The sequence below is a fragment of the Eumetopias jubatus genome, unplaced genomic scaffold (genome assembly GCF_037043125.1).
Source record: "Eumetopias jubatus isolate StellerSeaLion01/CBP00866 unplaced genomic scaffold, mEumJub1_p1.0 scaffold_7, whole genome shotgun sequence".
Taxonomy (NCBI): Eukaryota; Metazoa; Chordata; class Mammalia; order Carnivora; family Otariidae; genus Eumetopias; species Eumetopias jubatus.
The window spans coordinates 4,335,899-4,350,210 of record NW_028274813.1 but is presented as its reverse complement, the minus strand read 5'-3'; positions in this window follow the sequence as shown (position 1 = coordinate 4,350,210).

Sequence of the window (14,312 nt, the reverse complement as noted above, 5' to 3'; positions counted from 1 at the left end):
GCTCAGAGCCAGGTGCTCTGGGGAGCTCCGTCTGCAACAGGCTGGCGTGTGGTGTCAGGGCTAATATTTTATGCATGGAACTGACTAAATGGGGACATTTGGAGATGAAAATTGCTGTTAATGCATCCACACATCTTTGGAATATATTAAATGTTTGTAGGGGGTGGGAGGCGACATTAGCCTTATTTAATAGCTCCAATGTAACCATCTCCACACCCCAGCTTGAATAGCCCGGGTGCCCCCCAGGCTGCCACTCGGGGGAAGCGTTGGGTGGATCAGCCACCGCTTGAGAATTATGCATGAGACAAAATGTCAGCCTGGGGTACCAGGCATTCAGCGGCATATGTTCCAAACTCATTGTAGACCCAGAGACAGTGACCCCATGCTGCTCGGAGCAGAATTTCATTAAAAGCCAAATTACTGGTTTATCTATTGTTTGAGCAGAAGAGAGAATAAACAAAGGACCAAATGAAAATGTCTGTCCCCACAATGGCTGGGATGACAGTCGCTGTGGACCCTCAAGCCAGAGGGTCAGTGACTTGGGCTCATCTCCAAGGTGGTGTGTTAATCCAGTCATGGGTCTGAGCCCATGGGGTGCGGACTGTCTCCTGGGGCCCGCGTGGGCAAGGACCCTGGCTCCCCCCATTACGTCTCCTGGACACAATTCAATGAGCCACTTTGAAAACTGAGGCGCTTTAGTGCGTCTGGATCTACAGTCTCCTCGCCTTACCATTTTAAGGGGGGTTAAGCAGGGAAATACTAGCCGCCCTGAATAAGCTTCAGCCCCCGGCCCGTCCATCCAGCTCTAGGGTGTTCACTCGTTGCAGCCCCCAGCCTGTGTGGGAGGCAGCCTCTGTTTTTACAGTAAGGATGTGAGGCACAGAGAGGTCTCAGAGTCTCCTCTGAGACCACCCAGCAGGCACTCTGCCTGCTGAGAGCCACAGAGCTCTAGAGCAGTCCCCCGCCCAAATTCTCTCTGCATGACGAGGTAGGACTCCTCTTTCGAACACTCCGCTTGCCATACTTTCAGTGGGATTTTCCCTGCACCCACCTGGCGTCTCTCCAGTTGGGTGCCCACCCCAACTGGAGCTGGGTACGGTCCCCATGGACCCTGGCTCCTGTCTGGCCCAGGGAGAGGACTGCTTGCTCTGTCAGGAGCCCCGGGGCCCAGGGGAGAGCTAAGGACCAAGGACCCACTTTGACTTGTGCCTTTCGCTACCACCCTGGAGAGCATTCGAGGGTTGTGTGCAAGTCTAGTCAGGACAGCTGGTGAGCAAGAGTGGGGAGCTCAGGCCAAGCCGGCTGGTCTCGACGGGGCAGGGCCGGGCACCAGCCCTGCTCCCGCAGCCTCCCCCTTGCCCTGCTCGGCCCCCGCCGTTGTGTGCATCCCACCCTGCACAACTCAGGGGCTGGTCCGGTCCTGGAAGCACCATCACGTGTCAGGGCCGAATGGGCTCCCCGGGTGCATTCCCTCTTGTCCCCATGCCTCACCCCTGCTGCTCACATCCTCATGCAGGTAAGGAACCCGAGGTCCAAGAGCCTGGCGTGCTTTGCCACGTGGCTTTTCTTTTGAGTGTTGTCTCAAAGTTCAGGGTCAGGACCCACCTCTGGCAAATAAGTAATTTCCTTCTTTGCAAAACTGGGGTGACCCTAGCACCCCAAGCCTGCAGAAACACCAAGCAGGATTCAATACCTCAATACCCACGGGGGGGGTGAGGCTGCTACCCTGCCACAGAGCTTCTAGAAGCCAGGCCCTTGACCCTGCGGCGCTGGCTCACGGTAGGTGCTCAGCTAATGCCTGGACCGAGGCTGGCCGCAGACACTGGTGCGAAAAAGGTGGGCAACACGCGAGGGTGTCCTGAAGTCAGATCTCTTCACTGCTGGGAAGAAGCACACAGGAGGGGCTGGGAGGACGTTTGTGGAATGAATAAATGAAAGCGTGCTCTTTGAGGGAATAAAGAAGCAGAGAGAAAGAGAAGAATCTGGGGAAGATGGACATAAATCTCCACAAAGCGCCACCAAAATTTTGCAGCCAAGGCGGCCGACAAGACCCCGCGGAGGCAGAGGGGACGTTTGTCATGGGGGGGGGGGGCAGGCAGCAAGGGTGGGATGGAGGCTCGTTCTTCATTTTCCCATCGTCCCTGTGATGGGAGCCTGTGCCTGCGCAGCTGCACTTGCCCCCCTGCTGGCAGTGAGTGTGGGGTTGGGCGTGGGGAGGGACCCCAAGGAAAGGCATGCCTGGCAGGGGAGCCAGCGGCTACGGGGCAGGTCCCAAAGCCCTGGCGTGGCAGCAGAGAGGACAAGAGTCACTCAAGGCCACCTGACCAGTCACAGGGCAGGACTTTGGGGCCATTATGCTGCTGGACCCAAATGGGTACATGATGGGACATCTCAAAGCCCACCTTGTGTCCTTGGTGTGTGGTGGTTGCTTTTATACCTGGAAGTCCCAGTGCCATTCCTGTGCTCATGCTGTACCCGGACCTGGAATGCCTGTCCCTCCTTATCATTAAAGGCCCAGTTTCACTGCCACCTCCTACAGGAAGCCTTCCCTCATGTACCCCGCCCCCAACACACATACACAGAGCCTCAACCTGAGGTCAGGTATCAGTCCCCTGGTTCTTTGATCTACAGGTCGCCAGCTCTGCCGGGACAGGGGCTGTTCTGGTTTGGTCATTGTGAGGTCCGTGTACCCCACAGGACCTAGCCCAGGGACGGGGTCCTGGGATGCTTGTTGACTTTGTCTTCCCTTGGCAGACACACGGGACAGGGCATTCGGCAGGTGCCCAGTACATGGAGCCTTTGGTTGACTGCAGCCATGAGCCAAGGGCTGGGCCAGAGGTAGCCCCACCGGACCACTTCCGCCTGGAGAGATGTGGGCTGTGAGCCGGGGAGCCCGGTCTGACCCTAGAGGCATTCCTTGCGTCAGGTGAGTGCACATTGGAAGGACCACAAGGTGCCTCCCATTCGGGCAGGGAGCAAAGGTGGGATTTGCCCAGGGCACGCGGGGTCTAGGGGAGACCCAAGCTCATTATCAGGGTCTCAGGACAGAGATCATGCCCCCCTTACTCAGTGTAGCTGCCCCAGGCCCTAAACAGTGCTGAGTGAATGAATGAAACAGGGCCTCCTGACTCCTGCCCAGAGCTCCCTGCACACCCCAGACAGCCTTGCTCCAAGGAGAGGCCAGCCTCGCTCTGCCCGGCTGTGGAGAAGTGAGCAAACCCCACATGGGCCGCCGTGGGAGGGAGGCTTGAGCAGGCGAGGCCCCGGACAGGGGGGACAGTGGGGCCCTGCCTCCAGGGTCCCCTCGGAGTGAAGGTTCTGGTCTTCCTTGGGGCAAGCCGCTGTGCACAGAGCCTGGGTGCACAGAGCCTGGGGTGTGGGAAACCTTCCAGAATGCTGCTTCCCACCATCTGTGATATCTTCGTTTTCTCTAACACTCAAAAATAGATGTTTCTGTTATGCTTCTCGTTGGCAGGGGAGCTGCGGGGCCTGCCAAGGCCTGGGGGAGCCCGCCAGCCTGCTGAGTTTTACTGTACAAACAGTTGGGGAGGGGGGTGTCTCTGTTAACTTGAAATCCCCGATCAGTAAACATGCCAATTTAAAGTGTAATTAACTCAGGCCGGAAAAAATTCAGATCTGGACTGCTTTTCACAGTTGAGGCTGTTTTTCTTTTATTTATTTATCTCTTTCCGGGTGTGGTGGTGTCTGTGGCAGGTTGAAGCCAGGAAAAATAGAAGGGGGGCTTAAGTGGGGAGGGGGCTGGTTGGGAGAGGAAGTAATGGAAGGAAAAGAAGGAGCAGAGGGCAGCTAGGCCGGCCACCCCGCTGGCCCCGGGGGTCTGCGTCCCCTTCCTGTCCGGGATGCCGGGTGCCAGGTGAGGAAACAGAGGCACGGGGAAGTAGGGGGCATCTGTTTCACTCAGATGCCCGGGCCAGCTGGGCCCGGAGATTTAGAGTCAAGGACACCGCCGGGGGACCCTGGAAGCGCTCAGCTTGTTTGTGGCCTGGGCTCTGGGTCCTGCCCCTGACTCTCTGTCTCCCCTTCCCTTTTAGGGTCCTCTGCTGTCAGTGAACCCACCTGGAGCGTCAGCCTCTTCCTCCCTGGGTTCATCTGCCTCACAGGACTCCCAGAGGGTCCTGCTCTTGGAGAAGGCTGATGGCACCCATGCCCCAGCGGACAGACAGACAGATACACAGTCCTGCCAGACCAGTGCCCTCTCCTGCCTCCCCCAGGAAGAAGGGGAGGCCGTGTACTCCCCACCCTTTAAAGGACCCTGAGTGGGTACCGGGGGCAGATCCATCAGGGGACAGGCCCGTACTGTGGACTGGGGAGGACCCTGTGGGCCTGCAGAGGACTGTGAGTGGCAATGAACTCAAACCAAAGAGCCAAAGACCCCAGCCCCCTCCCCGCCGAGGGGCTCAGGAATTCTTGCTCTTCCTTTGCAAACACTTGGCATGTTGTTGGGCTATTTGAATAATAAATACACATTATAAAAATCTAAATACGTTTGTGTGTCTATATATGTTCAGAGATTATGTTCATTAAGGGGAAGGTTTAAAAACAAAGGCCATCTGCCCGGGCGGGCGGGGGGCGGGGGGCGCTCTCCTCTAGAGTCACCGGCCTTTGCCCAGCGGGGACCCTGCAGGGAGCATCTCCGAGAAAGGAAGCGGGAAGAGAAGCGGAGGGTCCTTCGCGGCGGGGGCCACTCTCCCCCACTTGTGAGCCCCGCGCTTCCAGGTGGGAACCAGGGCCCAGAAGGCACGCTTTCCTGTCTAGGTCTGAGCCGGCTCCCCGCCCCCGCGGCCCCCCCCAACCCCCAGGGGCAGAGGCCGAGCCCCCGCCTCCGCTCCGCAGCCGCCGCCGGTCACGACTCAGCCGGGCTGACTCAGACGCGGCCCGAGCCTCGGCAATTACATAATTACCTGCCGAACCTGCCGCCGCCGCCGCTCCGCCGGGAGGGCCGCGCGGGGCCGCGGTGACTCACTGTGCGCCCCAGAGCCTCTCGCCCGCGCGCCGCGGCCGCCTCGGTCTGGGGCTCGGCGGGCTGGGCGGGGGGGAGGGCCTCCCTCCCCAGCTCTGCAGCCAGCGGGGCGCCGCCACCGTGCGGGGGGCCCCGGGGCTTTGGGTGCGGGGGGGCGCCTTCCCCCCCCGGACCACCGCCCGCCCTCCGCCGCCGCGCCCCCCCCGCCCCCCCCGGGCAGCCTTCGGGAGGGACCGGCCCCACCTGACGGAGGAGGACCGGGGCGCGGAGAGGCCTTGCTCCTTGGCCCGGTCCACCCACAGCCGGAAGTGGCTGTGGCTCTTGCCGGTGACCCCCCGCCCCCACCCCAGGGGAGCCCGCGGTGAGCCCAGCTGCGGGGTCGACCCTGGCCCCTCCCCGGCTGCTCCCCCTGGCCTCCGCCACCCCTTCTCCAGAGCCCCTTGAGGGGGGCAAACTCCCCCGTTGGAAAAACACTTCTCCTGACAGTGACTGTTTGGGAAGGGGGCCTGAGGTTGGCTTTCCGACCCCAAGTTCAGTGTACACACCTCGTGGGGGACCCTGTAGGGGGCGTCGTTTGTTTGTTTAATTAAAAAAATCCCAATGGGGCGCCTGGCAGGTTCAGTTGGAGAAGCACCGGATTCTTGATCTCGGGGTCCTGAGTTCCAGCCCCAGTTTGGGTGCAGAATTTACTAAAAAAAAAAAAAAAAAGATAAAAAGAAAAACCTAATAGAACAGGTCTGGTGGGTGTGCGTTCCCATGAGGACGTGGGTTTGAATCCAGCCTTGTCACTTCCTGGCACTGAGCCTCCGCTTCCTCATCTATAAAATGGGCACACTACCGCCAACCTCCTGAGCCCGATGAGAGGTGGGTTTTAAGTATACATAAAGTGCCTGGTGCAGTGTTTGGGTTACGTTCTCCTTAAACTGGGGGCTTCCTCCTGGTGACCCATGGCTGGTTGGTGTCCCCGTGGATCCTGAAGCCATCACACAGCTGCTGCCCAACGCACCCTGGCCTGGGGGCTACCCCGGATGGTCCAGACCACCCCTCAGTGCTAGCCCCAGCGTCCAGGGGCCATGGCCTCCCCATCTGCCCCCTCGCTCTCAAAGGCACCCCCAAACAGAACCATGAGGGACAGAGCCCCTTATGCTCATCCAGGTCCCCAGCAAAGCTCTACAGCAGGTCACAGAGGGTGCCGAGGGTCCCTAGACCTGGGGCAGGCATTCCCAGAACCCCCTGCCCCCCCGTGACCCTCTCCCACTCCAAGTCTAGGGAGAAAGCTGCCCATGTGAGTAGCCCTGTGGGCGGCAGGGGTAGTGGCCTGCCGAAGTCACCTTTTGGGGAGGTTGTACAGTGTGGCCAGGGAGTTCCCAAGGTCCATGGCCCGGCCCTGCCCTGCCCCACAGGTCATGTCAGCTCACCCCACTCATTCTCACGTCTACATTTCCTATAGGGACCCCAAACAGACGTGCTGAGGCGCTGGCTCCCCGGGAAGAGTCTCAGGGCCCGGTACTTTCCCTACTATGGCCCCAGCCCACCCCTCCCTCCTTCACACAGTCCCCCTGGAGCTGGCGCACTGTTCTAACCATCACGCCACACTACCACCCTCCCTGTGCCCAGCCGTGCGCCCGGCAGAGCTGGCCGCTGCATTCAGACCAGTGGGAAAGTTCTGGTTGCGGATCTGTCAGGATCCTAGCTCCGAGCTCACCCTGGGGAGTCACTTGCCTCCACTGGGGTTCAGTCTTCTCATCTGTAAAATGGGTGTGATTGAATCAGATTATGTGCCACTAAAGTCCCAAGAGTCCCTTCCTGGACCACCGCCCCATGTGACCCAGCCCTCCGGGTTCCTGGGCCACCCTCCCCTTGACTATCCAAACACCCTGCTACATTCTTAGCGCCCCTCCATTATCCAGGGAAGCCTCCCACCCACCCCTGCAGTTCTCCCTGCATTCCCACAGTCCCGGGAGGTGGGACAGGATGGGGCTCGCACCCCCTCTCTCCCTGGGCCTCCTCACCCCTGCTTCCGCTTCCCACCCCTTGCCCTTCTATTCCCAATGCATCATCCAGCCGGAACTGGCCATGGAAGTTTCTAGGAGTTACCTGGGGGAATTATGGCTCCCCAGAGGAACCAACTGGAATCTGAGAATCAGACGCCATTGCTCATGAAGCTTCAGTGTGTCACCTAGGTCCAGCCCTGTGTCCTGGGGGCTGGGTCTCCCCTCCCCGCTGCAGACAGCCTTTGCCATCCTTTGCTGCAGCCGTACATGCGCTGTCCCTTCAGTGGATCCCCGTCCCATCTGGGAAGCTGGGGCCTCAGAGGGGCTCTACTGGTCCCCTGGGATGCAGATCTTTGAGAAATAGCCATTTCCTCCCGCCCCACCCCTGCAAAGGCAGGCAGCAGGGTTCTGGGGGTGCAGGCACTGTACCCCGACAGCAGGAGTACAATGGTGAGAGCACTACTCCAGCTCTGTGTGCCTCAGGCTTCCCATCCGTCAAATGGGGCTGCAGTGAGGATCAGATGAGTGAATCTGCAAGGAGGTGAATGTCAGCCATGAGATGATTCATGGCTCTCAGGGACCTGAGACCCTGTGACATAACAAGGTGTCCCCCTTTACCTTTGTGGTTAAGACGGTGATATACCTCACTATTTATCTGCTCTCTTGCCTTGGTCATTGACCCCTTTTAGTCCTTGGAGCAGAGGTGAACTTCTGAGCAGCTCCCAGCCCTGACTTTGTTGTCTTGGGGACTCTCCTGCCCGGATTCTGGAGGTGGGGAGGAGTGGGCTGATGCCTGCGTGGGAGGGTCCAGAGGTAGAAATTCAAGTCGGGGTCGCTGAGTTAGGTGTTCATAGTTGGGGAGCAAGATGGAACTCAGCAAGGAGCCTGGCCCTGGAGAGGAGCTGGAGAATTAATGACAGAACAGGGGGCACTGGGTTTGGAGACTCTCAGATGTATCATATGCAAACGAGCTCGGGGTCAGAGGGCAGGACAGGTGGGCAGGCAATGCTGGCTAGTGGCCACTGCTGTGATTCAGGCTGGCTCCGGGTACAGCGGGGACCCCAGAGCTGGGAGAGCCTGGCAGAGCAGCCCTCTGTGAGTTTGAGCCCCAAACCTCAGCGAGGGGATGTGTCACAAGGCCTCTCTCACCCGGGAGCACCTCTCTGTCTCCCCACTTGAGCCCCAATCCACAGCTCTGCCCAGCCAGCCCCATACCCCCACATTGACTTTCAGAAGATTGAGGAATAGGTATGTAAATGATTGTATACACCACACACCTACTCTGCTCTGTGCACACATACACACACAGATGTGCACGTGAGGCTCGGGCCGTTCCATGTGTCTGAGCCAAGGTCAGGGACCCCAAGTGAGGTGCGAAGTGGTCTAGGAAGTTGGGCAGCAGAGATGTCTGCTGACAGAGACGGTAAGGAGCTGTGGACCCTGGTTGATGCGTGACTGCTGTGTCACAAGCTGGGCTAGAAGAAAGGTTTGGGGTCAGAGTGGACCCAACTCTCTCCGAAGTGTGGTTTCTCACTGGTTCTTTCGAGACTAAAGCAACCCGCACTCTGTGTAGGCGTTCCTGGGTCACTGTGTGATGCCCCCAAGCCACAGGACTCTCTCATCTTCCCCTGGTCATTAATGAAGGTGACCCCACTCTGGCCTCTTGGTGATGAGGCCTCTTTTCTCCAAGGTGGGCGGTTCTTCCCCTCACATCCAGTTCCCCTAATGGCCATGCTCATTTGTTTCCCGGGGCTCAGGGGGCACTGTGCCCGCTCTGAGGACTGTTCGGCCGGCCACACCTCCCCTCTGGTAGGCGCCCGGGGAGGCCGGACATCTGACGGAGCAAGGCCGGGGTCACACACTGCCTGAAAATAAAACTGAGTTTCTCTCACAGAAAGAAAAGTTTGTTTTCCACAAGACAATTACATCTCCAGCCCTCAGGCAGGGGGATCAAGGGGCTGATGGCTTGAGGCTGCTCATACTTCACTCTCCACCTAAGCTTAAGCAGCGGATGGATCTGGGGACCGAGGGGTCACTGACGCTGCGGGAGCCCCAGACTGGGCTCCCCTGAGCAACCAGCCTAGCTCTGCCACCACCTTGCTGTGTGACCTTGGGGAAGGGACTCAAGCCCTCTGAACCTTGTTTCCTCACTGTCTGACCTGGGGTCTTGGGAGAGAGACCTGAGCCTGTGCCCAGCACAGTGTGGAGTGGCTGGTGGGCGCCCTGTCCCTCGGAGATCCTTGCTGGTGTCCTGGCCTCTCCTGCCCCGACCCTACGCCCGGCTGGGACCCTCAGGGGAAGCCGGGCTGGCGGAACAGGCCGCTGAGCTCGGGTTGCAGCCGCTGTGGCCCAGGGAAGCTGTGGACGGAGCCCCCGGAGGGGTGGGGTGCAGGGCTCCCGTGGGTCCCCGGGCAGCGGGGGCTGAAGGCCCCTTCCCGGCAGAGGCCCTGCTGGGTTGGGCGGGGCTGATGCTCGGCTCCTGTCCGCTGCCATCTTCCATTTGGCATCTCCCTCCGCACTGACATTTTCCTGAGGCCAGTCCAGGAGGAAGGGGCCTGGCGGCCGCACAGTACCCAGCAGGGGTGTGAGGGGCGTGCCCAGCTTTACTATGGCTGCTTCTTCCCTGGGCTTGGAGCAAAGAGATGATGCTCCATCTCTCCAGTGGGGGGGGGGTCACTTCGTGGGTCCCCCGAAAAGCCCCACAGCCCCAGGTTTCCTGCTTCCCTGCCTCACACGTGCACCACACAGGGGCCCCCGAGCTAGAACCAACTCCTTCCCCCATGGCCCAGGGGAAGACCGGCCAGCTGCCTCTCGTCCCCCTCTCCCCCCATGTCCCCTTCTCCAGGATCCTTTTGAGTGCTGTGATTCACTAGAAGGAGACGCAGCTAGGGGCTCTCCGGCCTCCCCAAGCTCCCTGGCACTTCGGACATAGCCTAGAACAAGACAGCGACCATGAGTGTGTATGAATGCTTCATGCATCAGGCTTGCACTTAGCCAGCGGGACCCCAGCAGCCCACCACTCTGGACAGAGAACTCGTGGTGCCCGCTCTCTCCCCGGCCACGTGCAAGCCAGAAGACAAAGGACTTAGACGCCTGGGTCTCCCTCAGGGTCGGGGAGAAAGACCCCTGAGTCACGGCCTCAGCATAGGGTGGTGAATGCACAGCCCCAAGACGTGGCCCACGGCCCGGAGGACATGCCCGATGACAAAGGTCCCCTTTCCTCCTCCCTCTCCCGGAATGCCCCTGCCTCCTGCCTGGCAGCTTTTAATATCACCTTTTCCCATTTTCCGCTGAAAACCAGTCAGTCCGGGGCCGGGACGGCCACCTGCCTGAGGTCCTGTGCTAGCAGGTGGGAGGTGCTGCCACTCCAAGTCGGGGTCCCCTGTGGGAAGGCAGGGCTGCTGGGCTTTCATGCGGGTCAGGTGGGCTCAGGGGCGCCTGGCGAACCTTCAGGAAAGGAGGGGGCTGGCGGAGGTCATTGCTACAACTGATGCCCCCCGCCAAGGGTACCCTCCTGCCTGGGGTGGCAGGTGGTCAGAGTAGCCAGGCTGTGGGAGCCCCAGGGAGGAATCCAACCAGGGGGCCCAAGGAGGTGGATTTTGAGGGAGGGCTAGGAGCGCAGGGAGAGGAGAAGCCACTAAAGGCAGAGAAAAGGCCCGAACAAGGCTCAGCTGGCAGAGGCGGGGGACTGGGGCCACGGGGGTCCCACCCTCTGCCGGTGACTAAGTCAGGCTATTGTTCTCTGGGCCGGTGGGGGCGGCAGCTGAACCGAGCCCCCTCCCTGGCAGCCCGGAGTGGTTCAGCAGAATTACCGAGAATGAGCCGCTGGTTGCTAATGGGCTTGGGGAAAATGGGATGCAATTTCGCCGGGTTTTTTTTTCAGGCCCAGAGCTATTGAATAAATGAAGTGCGCACAGCCCCAGTCGCTGACGCACCGCCGGCTGCTGGCGTCCTGGCAGGAGGCGGGGGCGGCGGGCCTGTGGGGGCGGCCGGGCTGGGGGACCGGAGGGGGGCCGGCGCGGGGCTGGGGGGGGGCTGCAGAGCTCGACGTGCCTGGCGCGGGATGGGGGGGGAGCAGCGGCGTGGGCGTAATGGGTCGGTGGGGGAGACAGCCGCCCTGGCCCAGCACGGGGGACAGGGGGCAGGATGATGAGAGAGGGGGGTGATGGGGGGCTTGCAGGAGATCTTGACCTTGCCCCCCAGGTGGGGGTCAGTTGCTGGGGGACCATGCGCCACTGTCACTCACAATTAGAGGCCTGCCCCAGGCGTGGGGACTTGCGGAGGCGTGGGCAGCAAGCCGACTAGGGCTGTTTGGAGGAGGCGGGAGGATCAGCGAGTCTGAACCTTGGGCCTCTCCCGCCTGGACCCCGCACATCCATCTCGCAGCCAAAGGACCGCCTGGGGGCGGTGCTGGGGGCGTGCGGAGCCGGCGGGGGGTGCATCTGGCAGACGGCAGCCGCGGGGCTGGGGGAGGCCCCGGGGGCTGCGCGGGGGGCCGGGGCTGCGCGGGGGGCCGGGGCTGCAGCTGGCCCGCCTCCTGCTCAGCTGTGGAAGAGATAAAGTCCACCCTGGGGCTCTCTGGTGTGGCAGAGGGTGGCCGACAGCTACACGGCCCCCGCGGGGGTCAGCTCCAGTCCCAGGGAGGGGTCCAGAGCTCCCATACCTGGATGGAGGGTGGAAGACCTGGTCTGCCCTGGATCCTTGGAGAATGTGCTGTGTGACCCCGGGCAGGCTCACGGCCTCTCAGGGCCTTCAGTTTCCAGATGATAAAATGCAAGATGCAGATAGTAGGGATTCATACTGAGCCCTCACATCCAGGCTGGGGCAAACACCACTCGCTCTTCTGGCCCCGTGGTTTCCAAAGCCCACAGGGCCCAGTTTGGACCCCTGCTCGGAGGTGCTGGATCCCTCGAACACTTTCTAGAACACACAGCCAGGCCAGTGAGGGGGGCAGGTGCTTCCTAGCTTCCTGAGGCTCTCCGGGGGAGGACCTCTTCTTTCTCCTTCCTACTGTCCCTCCTCCTCACCCCTGTCACCCTGGGGAACATGCCTGGGGGGAGGACAGGGTGAGCTGTCAGCCTTGACCAATCACCACAAGGGAGAAGAGCGGCAGCGCACTTCACAATCCGGGGCTAGGGGTCTGAAACCAAATCCTCGACAGAAGGTACAGTGAAAGGACAGTGGAGGCTGGGCACAGGGCACGCTGGGATGTCCCCAAGAGCCGCCAAGCCCAGTCATTTGCCCTCAGGTTTCAGATATCTCTGGGGGTCCCTCTCCTCCCCCACCTGGCACTACCGGACTCTGAGGTCCCCGGGGAAGGTGCTTCTGAGACTCAGTTTCCATATGTGCAAACTGAAGAGAAAAGGCCCCAGTGGGCAGACACCTGGGCTTTGGCCTCCCTGGCGGGCAGGACCCTTACCCCTCTGCCCCTGAGAGTCGGAGGGCAGCATCTGCTGGCCAGGCCACGGGCCCCCTGTCCTTTAATACTCTCTAGCTTCTCGCTATGCCCAGAGGGTCGGAGCCGTGTGCCCAGAGCCACACAGCTGGCGTGCCCGTGCCCTCAGCCAAATGCCACGGGGTCCCGCCCACGGTCGAACGAGCTGGGCTGGTCTCATCCCCATAGCAGCGAGGGAGAAGCACGCCATGGGGAGCCCGGGGTTTGAGAGCCCTGCTCTGCAGACCATGAGGAAGGTGGAGTGACGGGGGCAACAAAGCAGCTTTCCCCCCCTTGAGCCCAGCTCGGGGCTGCTTCTTAGCCTGGGGGGGGGGTGGGGCACGGCGAGCTTGTCTTCATCTGTGCTTACACGGAATTGTGAGGTGGCCTTGCTTTCTCTCATTCCATCATTGTCTCCGAGTGGCCTTGTCTGAGCGTGGTGCCCATGGGATGGTTTACGTCCTCCAGGAGGACAGCACGGCTGGAGAGGCGCGCAGGGCCGACTTCTGGTGGGCAGGGGGCCGCCCGGGGTGTTACTCAGCAGCAGAGAGCAAGGCCAAGCTCCCACAGCTCGTGCTGCCCGCTAGAGCTCACCCACGTGCCAGGCAGGGTTCCAAGCCCACTGTTTTTTTTAGTTAGGATTGCTTTTTTTTTTTTATCCTCCAGATTTCTGAAGGTATAATTGACAAATGAAATTGCATATATTCAAGTTGTACAGTGTGATGATTTGATATACCTATACATTATGAAATGATTACTGTAATCAAGTTAATTGACGCGCACATCCCCTCCGAGTTACCGTTTCTGTGCGTGCGTGAGGATGCTCGAGAGGCGCTCGGCAATTTGCAAGTCTCTGACACGGCACTGTTACCTGCGGTCCCTATGCTGTCCATTAGATGCCCAGAATGTTCTGGGTGTACGTGGGAAGTGTGTACCCACTGACCCACATCTCCCTGCTTCTGTCACACCCCGTGCCACTCCGCTCTGGGTTTCTATGAGCTCCACCTTTTCTTTTTTTAGATTCCACATAGACGTGATAGCATACAGTAATTGCCTTTCTCTGTCCAACTTCTTTCACTTAGCATAATGTCCTCCAGGTGGATCCAAGTTGTCCTAAACTGCAGGATATGCTGCTTTTTTGTGACTCAGTGATACTCCATCATATGTAAGCACCATGTCTCCTTATCCATTCCTCCAGCAGTGGACACTTAGGCTGTCTCCATCTCCTGGCTGCTGTGGATGATGCTGCACTGACCTGGGGGTGCAGGTATCTGTTCGAGATGCTGACTTCATTTCCTTTGCACATAGACCCAGAAACAGGATGGCTGCATCAGAGGGTAGTTCTATTTTATTTTATTTATTTATTTATTTATTTTAGAGAGAGAGAGAGAGAGTGTGGGGAGGGGCAGAGGGAGAGGGACAGAGAGAATCTTTTTTTTTTAAGATTTATTTATTTGAGAAAGAGAGATAGCCTGTGCCTGGGGGATGAGGAGCAAAGGGAGAGAATCCCAGACTCCCTGCTAAGGGGAGAACCCAACACAGGGCTCCATCTCAGGACCCATGAGATCACGACCTGAGCCAAAATCACAAGTTGGACACTTGTCAGCCAACTTGGCTGAGCCACCCAGGAGCCCCTATTTTTAATTTTCTGAGGAGCCTTCCCCGTTTCCCACAGTGGCTGTACCAGTGTGCACTCCCACCAACAGCGCACAGGGGCCCCCTCGACTGCGCATCCCCGCCAGCTCTGTTGTCTCTTGGCTTTCTGATACTAGCCACCCTAACAGGTGTGAGCTGAGAGCTCGGCGTGCTTTCCGTTTGCATTTCCCCGATGATGAGTGACGGTGAGCATTTTGTCACGTGCCTGTTGGCCATCGGGATGTCTTCTTTGGAAAAAATGTCGATT